Source organism: Maylandia zebra, linkage group LG8 (assembly GCF_041146795.1).
Source record: "Maylandia zebra isolate NMK-2024a linkage group LG8, Mzebra_GT3a, whole genome shotgun sequence".
In the NCBI taxonomy this organism is placed as follows: domain Eukaryota; kingdom Metazoa; phylum Chordata; class Actinopteri; order Cichliformes; family Cichlidae; genus Maylandia; species Maylandia zebra.
Window position 1 is genome coordinate 784,342 of NC_135174.1, and position 12,306 is coordinate 796,647.

Sequence of the window (12,306 nt, forward strand, 5' to 3'; positions counted from 1 at the left end):
TTTATGTATTTTTCCATAGTTTTACATTTGAAAAATATACTTAAAAAACAAGAAAATTATGTTTTATTACATTTACAGTGATTTTATGTTATTTTACATTTGACATGTAAAATCACAGTCTATTTATGTAAATTTAATGATATTGTAGAAAAACAATACAAAACTGTAAAATACACAGTAAAATACTTTTATATTACAGGGTTTTTTACAGTGAGATGACAATAGATTTAAGAGTGACAGGACTCAGAGCTGCCGAGTCTTTGATTTTATTTATTTCTGCTGTGGTTTACTTGCACCTATTTAAAAGGGTGTAAACACAAAACATGATTTGATTTTATATGCTGGAATATGCAGAAAATCAGAGACAGTTGCATATATTTAAATTTTTGCTTGATGCAATGTGTATTAAAAAGAGACTTTTTCCATTTCATTACATTTTATATGATGGATTATTCAGAAAAACTGGAACTGGGCTGAAAGTTCTGTTGCTTTATTACATATTCAGATTGTGTATCATGTTTTTAAAAAGTAACTAAATAACTAATTGTCATGGTTCGGCTGTGTGGCAGGCAGGAGAAGGACCCAAACGCAAACTCACGGAGACGAAACGTAAACTCAAAAACACAGCTTTAATTCTGGCATAAAGTGAAACACAAAAAACAGTACTAAACTTAAACTGGGGAGACTAAAGCACGAGGAGCCACAGGGAAAAATCACCCAGCTATGAGGGAGACTACGACACTGACAAAGAGAAACACAGGGCTTAAATACACAGAGGGATAACGAGGGAATGAGACACAGAAGGAGGGCACAGCTGGGAGAAATCAGGACTGGACGAGACAGAGACGCAAAACTAGAAACACTCACATGAGGCATGGACCTTCAAAGTAAAACAGGAAGTATCACACAGAGACGCGAACTAGACACAGTGGAGACAGCAACTAAGAAACAGAGACAAACCATAAGGCAGAGGTCTAAGAACCAAAATACACAGAGGGAAATACTCAGCTTTGAACACAAGAGACTAGACTAGAGGGAGTAACAAAAGACCAACCATGAGAACATAATGCACAATGCAGGGTGACAGAAAACAAGAAACTCAAACATGCAAAGACCCACAATAAACAGAACAGAGGGGGCACAGAGAGACATGAAGGGCAGGGGAGACTTAACATGGGTTGAAACACAAGGGGGAACTAATAAGCAAATGAACATAGGAGGCCTAATGAGCTAAACATACTATAAACATCAAAATGAACTAGAACTCAAAACACTGGGTCCTAAGACCCAGGATCGTGACACTAATTATGTTTGAAAATGAGTAATCAGTAAAGTAACAGGATTACTTTTTTGGAGAAGTAATCAGTAATGAGCAACTAATTACTTTTTTCAACTAACTGGACCAACACTGTTGCTGACAGACTAAATCGCTCCTTGTCAGCAATAATGGTTTCATTTGAAAAATCAATGATGAAAAGCTGTGGGGTTATTGGTTATTTAAGACGAGGCTGTTTTATTTCTCTGACACACACACACACACACACACACACACACACACACACACACACACACACACAAGACCATGGCCATCAGATAACTTCTCATGTAAATGGAGCTCACAGTGTGAAATATGCATCAATAATACTAAATGGTAAAAGTATTATGTTTTCTGTTTCCGTGTGTGTGTGTGTGTGTGTGTGTGTGTGTGTGTGTGTGTGTGTGTGTGTGTGTGTGTGTGTGTGTGTGTGTGTTTTCTCAGTGAAACCTTGAAGTAAAATCTTTCTCCCCTAGTGTGAGAGGTGGCTTTTTCCAGACACAGGAATGATGGAAGGAGGGGAGATGTGAAAACCTGCTGAATATTTTACAAGTCTGTACTTCACTACTCCACTACAAGAAATCCCTGATGGTGTGAAAGTGTGTGTGTATGAGTGAAATCCAAGTTTGACAGCTTCCACAGTATCTTGTAACTTCAGTTCTTTGGTTTTCATGTGTGAATCATGGCTGTTTCATACCAGCTGCACACACACACACACACACACACACACACACACACACACACAGAATCAGAAAGTGAAGAGATATACTGTATATACGACAGAAAAGGGCAGACTGCACTTCACTCCTGCAAACACAGAAAACCTGAAGTTTGTATGCAGACTTTACTGTGTTGCCTTATTTTTAAAGATTGTGTAATTGTAAAGTACTGTAACAGTCAAATAATAGTCTGGCATTAACTGTGCTTTTTAGGTAAAGGGGATAGTAAAAGAGGAATAACATAGTGGAAACCAATGTAATAGTGCTTGTTAATAATATGATAACCTGTGATCAATAATATTGTAAAGTATACTTTTTAGTACATTTTAATTAATATTCACAATCTAAAAACAAATACATTTGCTAATCTCTCCAAATTGATTAGAGACAGAAACATATATTATAGACATCATTAAATGCATATACATAAAATGGTGTTGATAGATGGATATAAATATCAGTCATTGATCTTTATTCATTAGTATAATAAAGCAATCAATATATGACATAAAAACAGCAACGCACACAGTTCCTCGGGCAGCGTCATCATTCAGTTCAACATAAAGACAACACTCTGCTTTTTATTTTTTTAAATCAATCTGTTTCCATCATCCCTCACTTAATATCTCTGCCCTCATCTCAGGGTATCATACATCACTTGTCCTCCATACTGACAGGACATCCTTCTCTCTGCTATGTTAAAAGACTGTGATGGACAACTTCCTAAGCAGACAAGTGAGGTTCTGATTTGTTCAGCTGCAGGTTCAGGATTGCAGTCCAAATGATGATATATACGGAGAGGATCGTGAATTCGATTCCCGCCTGGGGTGTCTGTGTCCAGTAAGGGTCCTAAGGCTAGACCCATGCTAAGCAAGCCTACCGCAGACATGAGCGAGACATAAATATGAAGGCATGCCGGCTCGGACGTCGCCTAGATCAACAAGGTCCACGTCAGGTGTTGAGGAAGCAGGGCACCCTGACGAGAAGTGGACTACTGGAACAAGAAGGCATCGGTGGGCAAGAGACGAAAACAGGGCGTTGTTGGAATGCTACTACGCAAGTAACCCTGGTGGAAGGGGCTACATGAATAGGATGAGAGACCTATGGATTCTTCGATACCCAACATCCAAACAACTAGTAGTTCAGTGTTCCAACATTCGAAAGAAGGGACTGCTCTCACAGCTAGAGATTAACGAGGTACAACAAGGTGTACTCTCAGTGGCAGGGGAACAACATGAGAACAGCACCATCAAGGCTGGAGACAGAACAATACTGGAAGAGCATATGGGAGAAGGACGCAACCCATAACAGCAATGCTCAGGAGCTAGTGGATCTGAGGGCAGACCACAGCGACCTCCCTGAACAGGGTCCAGTAACATCACAGGGGCAGATATCCAAGAAAAGGTCTTCAGTATGAAGAGTTGGACAGCACCACGGCCCGACATGGTTCACGCCTACTGGCTGAAGGAGCTGACTGCACTCCACGAGCGACTGGCAGCACAAATGAGAGATACCCAGAGTGGCTAACCAAAGGCTGGACAGTCCTGATCCTCAAGGACCCCCAGAAGGGACCAACTCTCACATTCACTCTCACATTGTGTGAATGTGAGAGTGAATGAATAGTGGAATTGTTAAGCGCTTTGGGTGCCTTGAAAAGCGCAATATAAATGCAATCCATTATTAACCCTTTAAGACCTACCATAGAACCAAGTCCGCCAGAGCTTATAGTATATTTTTACATGCTGTGGAGCCATTTTTTGGAGCATTTCAAGTTGCTATACATCAATACAACCATTATAGCCCAAATTTTAATAATATGTCTGCATTAAGTGCATAGTAATTACATAAATTGCAAACAAGTGCAATAAACTACAAAAAAATCGAAAATCGTTCTTGATTTTTTTAACATATATTTCTAGTTAGAGAAATTTAAGAGGCTTATCCCTCAAAACTGTAAATACAAAAAAAGTTGCACAAACTAGTTTCCCACCAAAGGAAATTTATTTTAAGTGTCTTCATAGTTTTATTTTTGAGATACACCAATTTTCATATACTGCAGGAAAAATGAAAAAATATATTATAGTGCAAATTTGCAAAATAACAGCATATGCATCAAAATAAAATATTTCCAGCAGTGCAATATGAGTCCTCAGCATCCCAGAAACGACACAGAAAGTCATAAAGTCAAACATAACTTTTAAAAACACAAGTATAGGCTCATAAGGCCACGATGGTAAAAAACTACATTTCCGCAAAATGATCTCACTTCCGGTTTCGGGGCAGGTCATGTGGTCATGTGATAGTTCATGCCGATGGACGTAGGAAGTGTTACAAACAGCTGATCGGATCGGCAAAGCGTGTTTCTGGAATATTATGTTTTTGTTCCTGCAAGCGCTTTTTATGCAGTTTTTGCAAAGCTATATAAGACCACAGAACTTCCAGATCAAGACATGCTGACTGAAAGAAAAAAATACAATAAAATAACCCTAACCCTAACAATAAAAATGAAATAAGTCTGTTGAATAGTTTGCAGACAAAAAATATTATCCCGAAAACAACTTTGGTAAAATGTAGTAAAATATGCATTGCAAACAACAATATGAATTTTAACACAATTTAAAGCTCAGACATAACATTCAACATTACTATGTTGCTTGCATACATTAGTCCTCCATTTAATCAGGCTGTATCCATTAATAGTGACTTTATGCTATTTAACGTGTGGAGAAAACATTCAATTTTGAGTATAACTGCTCCACTCAAACAATTTGTGAAAACCAGTGTGCATTTGCCTTTGTAACAATTGCTATCTGGCAAAAATCTGTGTTTACACTTCAAGTGTATAAGACTTTAAGTTTTGGACGAACAATCTTTGTATAATAGCCACAGAGCAAACCACATAGTTTATATGAACATTTTATGACTTACAATTTTAAACTTTAAAACAGTAGACACACAAGGACTTCAGGATGCATGCTCGTCTTGTATGTATTGTGTCATCCTAAGAAAAAAGGGAATCCATAATGACAATATTTAGCTTTTAGGCAGCAGTTTGAAAAAGGAATACTTAGTTTGGAAGAGTCCAAAAGGCCACATGGTAAATAGACTGGTTCTTATATAGCGTTTTTCTACTCGGAGCACTCAAAGCTGCCTTTAAACAACAATTCATTCACCCAATCACTTTTTCTAAACTGTTTAAATAGCCTGTATTTATATAGCACTTTACTGGTCCCTAAGGACCCCAAAGCAATTTACATATTCAATTCAATTTTATTTATATAGCGCCAAATCACAACATAAGTCGCCTCAAGGCGATGACATATCCAGTCATCCACCCATTCACACACACCTTCACACACTGGTGATGGCAGCTACAATGTAGCCACAGCCACCCTGGGGCGCACTGACAGAGGCGAGGCTGCCGGACACTGGTGCCACCGGGTTTAGTGCTTCCTGTCTAACATTCATACACATTCACACTCCGATGAATGCATCGGTGAGCAACTTGGGGTTAGTATCTTGCCCAAGGATATTTGGCATGCACACTGGAGGAGCTTGGGACCAAACCGCCAAGCTTCTGGTTAGTAGCTGACCTGCTCTACCACCTGAGCTACAGCCACCTCGAAACATCTGTCTCAACCAAATCAGACACAAAATGAGACAACTAAACACTAATGTTTTTTTTTTTTTTTTTTTTCATTTTGATCAAAATTAACCATACGATGTTATCAATTACTTATTAATATAAGACTGATGCTTATATAATTTGTATAAAATATGAAAACCTCTTAGGACTTTTGCCTACCATATGTATAGATATCTTTGCTCATAAAATTGCCAGATTATGGGCATAAAAAGTTCTTAAGCACAGATCTAACCCACCTTGGAGATGGCCACGATGATGTGTCTCATTTTTCTGCCAGCCACCCCACCTTTGCCTCGAAAGAGCTCCATCATGCGTGGAGTGTACAAGTCTAGCTCATAAAAGAATCTAGATACTGTCGATATGCGCAGGAATTCCTTGTCAATCTGAAAAACATGAACAATGCACTTACAATATGCACCAGAGGAAGGACATACCAGGAATTATTAGCTGTTTTATCACTATGTTATGTCAATATTAATGAAACAAGAAATAACTGGTCAACCATAAACACACTCTTGCGACATAAAGCTAGACATATAGGACATGCACCTCTTTCTCGGTGAACAGAGCTGGCCATCTGCTTTTAAAATCTGCAATGAAGGGCTGTCCTTGAATAACTTCGTGCCTTCTGTACGAAAAAGTCTTCTGCATTTTCATTGTCACTATATTGTCATTGTTTCTCTTCTGAACCTCTGAAAGCAGTGCAATTGTCTCTTTTTCCAGGCTGTCAGTGGTTTCTCCTTTTGGATACTGCGGACAGTAATTGACTTCTGCTCTTCTAGGCTTTTTCACATTCAATGCTGCCTGACTTTTGTCTTGGGCATGTTCTTTAGTGAATTTACCAACACCTTTGTGATGCATTTCTGGGGAGAGAAATTAATTAAAACAAAGTTATTACTCTGACAAATTTGTGTTAATATCTACATACTGTGAAATGTGAAGACTGCTACGGTTAGGGGTAGATGCGACGCGATAGATGCGACCAGAGCTTCAGGTTTACATGTAAAGTCAATGGAGGAGCATGATGAAGCACGACTGGGGGTCCAGCTAAACCTCGGAAGCAGAGTTGCATTGAGAAAACGCTTTTCTGCCTAATTCACACGACTGACGCCTTTGAAGCGCGAAGTAAAATACGCGCTGCAGTTTGTGTGGTGCATTTTCGGCATTCGCGCTTATCACGTCTACCGCTCGAGCTGGTAAAATCTGCGGGACAGCAGCTCCTCAAACTCGGCAAGGGACAGAAGGTGGTACAGCTGAAAGCGGCCGTCATCCAGACGCAGCTTCTGGAGCAAGTGGTGAGACTCACCAAACTGCTCACGCTTGTGGAAGACCTGATGGACCCAGGTACGGTGAGGACGTCCTTTACGCACTGCTCTGCTCTCCACAGCAAATAGAGAAGGGAGACTCTTTCTTCAAACGCTAGATTGACAGCTGCCATTTTAATAACATACCGTCTGGCACTACTTCCTCCCAGATCTCTTCTTCATACGCGTGAAAATTGCATATAAAGCTCGACCAGTTCATGCTGGACGCGCTTCGAGGTGCAAATGTGCACGCGATCAGCTAGGGGCATCTATCGCGTTCGGTGTGAACGCACCGTTAGTCAGCCTTAATGCAGAGCACCAGAGAAACTATAACCCGAACAATTATCCACCTAAATCATTCTGAATTCGAAAACTAAGTGAATATATTACAAAAAAATAAAATGCAATGCACATGCAATTATTGTGACAGATTTTATCTTACTCCTTGTTATTAACTCCCCTAAACGCTGGTTTAGTTGAATTAAACCTTTCATCAATCAAGTTAATGCGGTTGCCCGCGACTAAACTCCACTGACAAAAACAGGAATTTTAGATAGAGCATCATAAAACACTCATAAAATCACCCAAACCATGTCGGTCAGTCTTACCACTACTACCAACAATCACCAACTCCAGTTAAGCAGAAAGTAACCTGTCATTCACGGAGCTATATGCGAAGACGTTACGGCTCTACGCGGCTTTCCCGCTCTTCAAAGTTAGCTAACTCCAGAGAAGGAAGAAACAGTCCTACCCACGCAGATAACCATGAAACACACCTCATTCAAAATTGACAGAAAAAAAAAAAAAACCCGAACTTACCAAAATAACCTCATAACCTCTAACTCTTGAGGTCACACTTCTTAATTATCAGCACGTCTCTGAACTTACACATATGATGGATTACACAGACTAATGTGAAAATATCCAGCTTTACGTTTCAACTCTCCTAATGCCGTTGCTCGGGGATATCCTTAGTTAAAGGTACATAACCTTGTTATTATTAAATGGTCAGGGGTTGAGTGGCTTCTGTGTCCACTTGCTGGCAGTCTCTCTTGCCATCAGCTAAAAGAGGAGTCACTAACCCCAATAACAGCCACCAGACCCTCGGTGCCTGAAAAATAGTGGCTTCTTCACACACTGCAGTTTGCTGTCTGACAGGAATTATGACACGTAGGAGACGGGGAGTTTTTAGCAGTAAATTTGGTATTTGAGAAACAGAGGCATCGTTTGGTGGGGGCTGAGTATCCGTTTGTGGCATGGACTATGAAAACCTACTCTGTAGTCAGTCAGGTAAAAGGTCCCACTCATGCGAGGTGCATGAGGGGGACCCACTTCACTTTCAGGAACTTCACTGATGGGCTCTGTGCCTGAGAGCATTCACTATCTTCACAGCATATGCACTTAGTTCGTTCCCCTATGAGACTTATGCTGCTGTGTAATTGTGTCTGCCACCAGGGACAAAATCTAATGATATTAACAAATGTTAGTGCTTTAAGTGAAATATTAATTTTGTTGTTGTCGTATGTCATCATAACATTTTACAGCAAAATGAAGTTTCCAATTTCACTTTAATTTTAATTTGAAGTTAGTGTACACTTATAGTGCACCAAAGCTCTGCACAGACATGGCAAATAGCACAAGTTTGTAAATTCAGCAAAAAGTCTGCAGCTAAAGAGCACAGCATCCCTCATTCATTCTCTGGAGAGTGAATATCTGTGTGTTCATAGAAATACTGGTGACTGTGAGTTCAGGTGATGCAGCTACAAACAGCACTGCTGAAAACATAATACTCATGATGTTCATCTTTCATGAACAAAATCAGAAGAAAATTTAGACAAGAAGTTGAAACAGAAACAAAGAGTAACACTGTAACGCACTGAGCTGTGGAACATTTGCAAACCAACCCCTGCTTCTTTGGGTTATGAGACATTATTTCAGTGGTAAAACGTGTGATTTGTCTCTATTTCCACAGTAGGAGTACAAAACGATCACAGCTGCATGGTTGGTGTGGGCAAATTTTAGTGAACAAGATTGGAGGAGTTCAAAACGTTTAAGAAAGAAAGATGTACCGGTTCATTTCATGAACTTAGCTGAAACTCTAAATAGTAAACTGGGAACATGAGTTTACATAACAACAACAATAATAATAATGATAATAATAATAATAATATATTTTCTCATAGTTTCATTCATATAGTTATTTCAACTCTTCAGGGAAGACAAAAAAAGAGAGAGGAGCAGTTGTTTTTACCCCGAGCCACAGCAGCTGTTTATGACCTCGGCCTCCCACACAGGCAGCAGTTCTGCTGCACTGCCTCCTATTACAGCCCCAGTCGTTAAGGAGCGCTCGGCCAGAGCAGCAGCAGCCACCCAAATATTAATAGAATATAAGCTTGTTCAGCACGTGTGGCATTACACACATTCATGAGTGCACATATACACACACAGTTAAGTTTGTGTGATTAAGAACACACAGTCATTTGTTGGAGACTCACTAACAGCAGCTATGAGTGTCTATACTATCTTACACACCAATGAAATATTATAGGAACTGAAATAAAGTTCCTACAATGCAACTGGGTGAAAGATTTCATGTATCCACAACACACACACACACACACACACACACATTTCACAAAACGTTATTAAACTTTAGTTAAAAGTACGTGCTGCACAATAATATGTAGTATTTACTGTCATATTCCCATAGATCATCATGATGTTGTTTATTATGTTGCTCTTTTTTTGCTTGTTTTCTCTTTTTTCTTTCTCAACAGGTGATCCAGGTGATTGATAGATGTGTTTTTTGTCTGTTTGTTTTGTTTGTTTGTTTGTTTTTTTGCCCTTTATCTCCATCCCTCCTCCTCGCTCTTTTTCTTTCCCCCAGTCACGTCTGTCCCGTGTTTAGCAGTTTAAAATAAAATAAACAATAAAAGGTGAATCAAATAGACCAATACGGCAAGGCTGGGATGGTCCATTTGGTAAAGTAAATCTGTTGGGCATCTTTCTTTGCCTTTAGACAAGAATTCTGATGCAAAAGAACCAAACGGGACAGACGGGAAAATAAATAAATAAATACTTGATTGTTAATAAACAGTCACAACTGTTTCCTAATCATAAGTAATGTTATGATTTATGTGCATTCATGTTTTGTGGTTTTGTTAAAGCCTTTTGGAAACACTTCCATCTACAATGGGGGAAACAATGAATTGATCCCCTGTTGATTTCAAAGCCTGCTCACTTATAAAGAAATGAACCCACAGAGATGAAAACATTATGCTTTGTGGCTGACTTTCAGAATGAAGGTTTCTTCCACATAACCCTCGCATCTATGCTTCTCTGGTTATCATGGTCTTGAGTGTTAGCGCCGACCACTGACGTGAGCAGAGCTAAACCTGATTAACAATCAAGGCAGAACTGCTTATTTTCACACTTCTTTTTGATTCATGATCCACAGGCTGTGAGTCAGTCCGGGGTCACAAAGTCTTTTCATGAGTTATGAGAGCATTTAGTGGGTATTAGACAGCTATTTGTGCTGGCTAATCACCGCAGGTGTGTGTAGGAGTCTGCCTTGTGGGTGAGGTTAATTGCAAGAAGGAAGGCCTCGGTGTCCAAGCAGGTGTCCACATAAGTAGAGAGGAGGCGAAGGAAGCGGTAGATACGGGGTCAAATATTAGAGACCTGCTACTTCTACTGTAATTCATCAGAGAAACTAGACACACACACACACACTTCGGTCATCATCACCGCGGTTTAAAGCAGTATTACTTACAGTCACACAGTCTGCAGAACAACAGAAAAAAGAGCAATCAGATCATTGGTATCCATGTGACAGCGATAAGATGGCGCTGCCACGACTTCCTGACCACTACGCTCTCACTGTGAACCTTTTTACTTATTTATTGCTTTGTTATGCATTCCAAAATCTTCTAGTTTTATAGTTTCATCTTTGTGTATATTTACTTACTTACTGTGCATAATGTTTTCTCTCTCTTTTTGCACAGTCGAGGAGCGTACAGGACACATTTGACTGTGTTATACTTGTATAACTATGCGTGTGACAAATAAAAGATCTTGTATCTTGAATCTAGTAAAGTAAAGAGTTGAGTCAGTGTGCAGAGCTCTCTCCATCCACCCCTGATCTCCCGTCAGGTACACAAACGTTTTTGAGAAAACCTGAACAAAACATTTTTTATTGATAAGTTTGAAAGTGTGTTGCACAATATTATAAGCTACGCCATCATATTTCATAACAATGGAAACAACGTTAGACATCTGAAGGACGAGGGATCTCCCCTTGAAGCAACACACTTGATGTATCTTGGCCATGAATTACTCTTTTCTGTTTTTACATTTTTTATTTGACCTCTTTGCTTAAAAACAACAACAACGTCTGTCTCGGTCATTCTTGTTCAGTATAATTCTTACAGAAGAATCACCTGCAGCTTCAGAGGATACGTTTCTGAAACCTGACTGAAACTCTTCAAATAAACCTCTGCAGATGATCTATAAGCTGTTTGACAACTACTCTTTCAAGGATGTTTGATATGAAAGGAAGGTTGGAGATTGGCCTATAATTAGCTAAGACTGCTGGGTCTAGAGATGCTTTTTGAGCAAAGGTTTAACTACAGCCAGCTTGAAGGCCTGTGGTACATAACTGATTATTAGAGATAGGTTGATCATATTTAAGATCGAAGAATTAATTAATGGCAGGACTTCTTTGAGCAGTTTTGTAGGAATGGGGTCTAAAAGACACGTTGATGGTTTGGGGAAAAAGAAACTAGTAGCTGTGGCCTAAATGATGTTATGTGTAATGAAAACATTCATGAAGTCATTCCCAGTTAAGGTTAAAGGAATGCTTGGCTCAGCAGAGGTCTGACCTTCTGTCAGTACACGTTACAGTGCCACTGAAATTTGAGGAGACAAAATCCTCCAAAATCTGTCGAATTCATTCAGAGATAAATTTGCACAAAATCACAACTTTCCATAAAACTCTGTAGACTTCCCTGACACCATCAGCTTAATCAGTATGATGATAATTATTGCAGTTGTACACATTTCCCACCACAGTATTCCAGAAACAACAGTGACATGTGTATCCAATTGTGAAAAAGATGGTGACACATGATGTAAGAGATGATAAGAAACTCACGATGGAAACAGACAATAAGAAAACTAGTGAGCAGTGAGCGGCTGAGACGAGAGGCCGCTTCAGTGCTGAGCTGGACAGTGTCCTTTCAAACACAGACAGTCATAATAGCAGCTCTCCTGTCTCTAAAAGCATGAGTGTCATTAAATCAATAATTCATTTACTTTAATGAG

At 39.5% G+C, this 12,306-nt stretch overlaps 1 protein-coding gene across 5 annotated transcripts in view; it reads left to right on the plus strand.

Annotated features, from left to right (window-relative positions):
* Positions 1–12,306, plus strand: part of rbfox3a (RNA binding fox-1 homolog 3a) — a 595,842-nt gene that overhangs the window by 303,536 nt on the left and 280,000 nt on the right. The window lies entirely within an intron of this gene.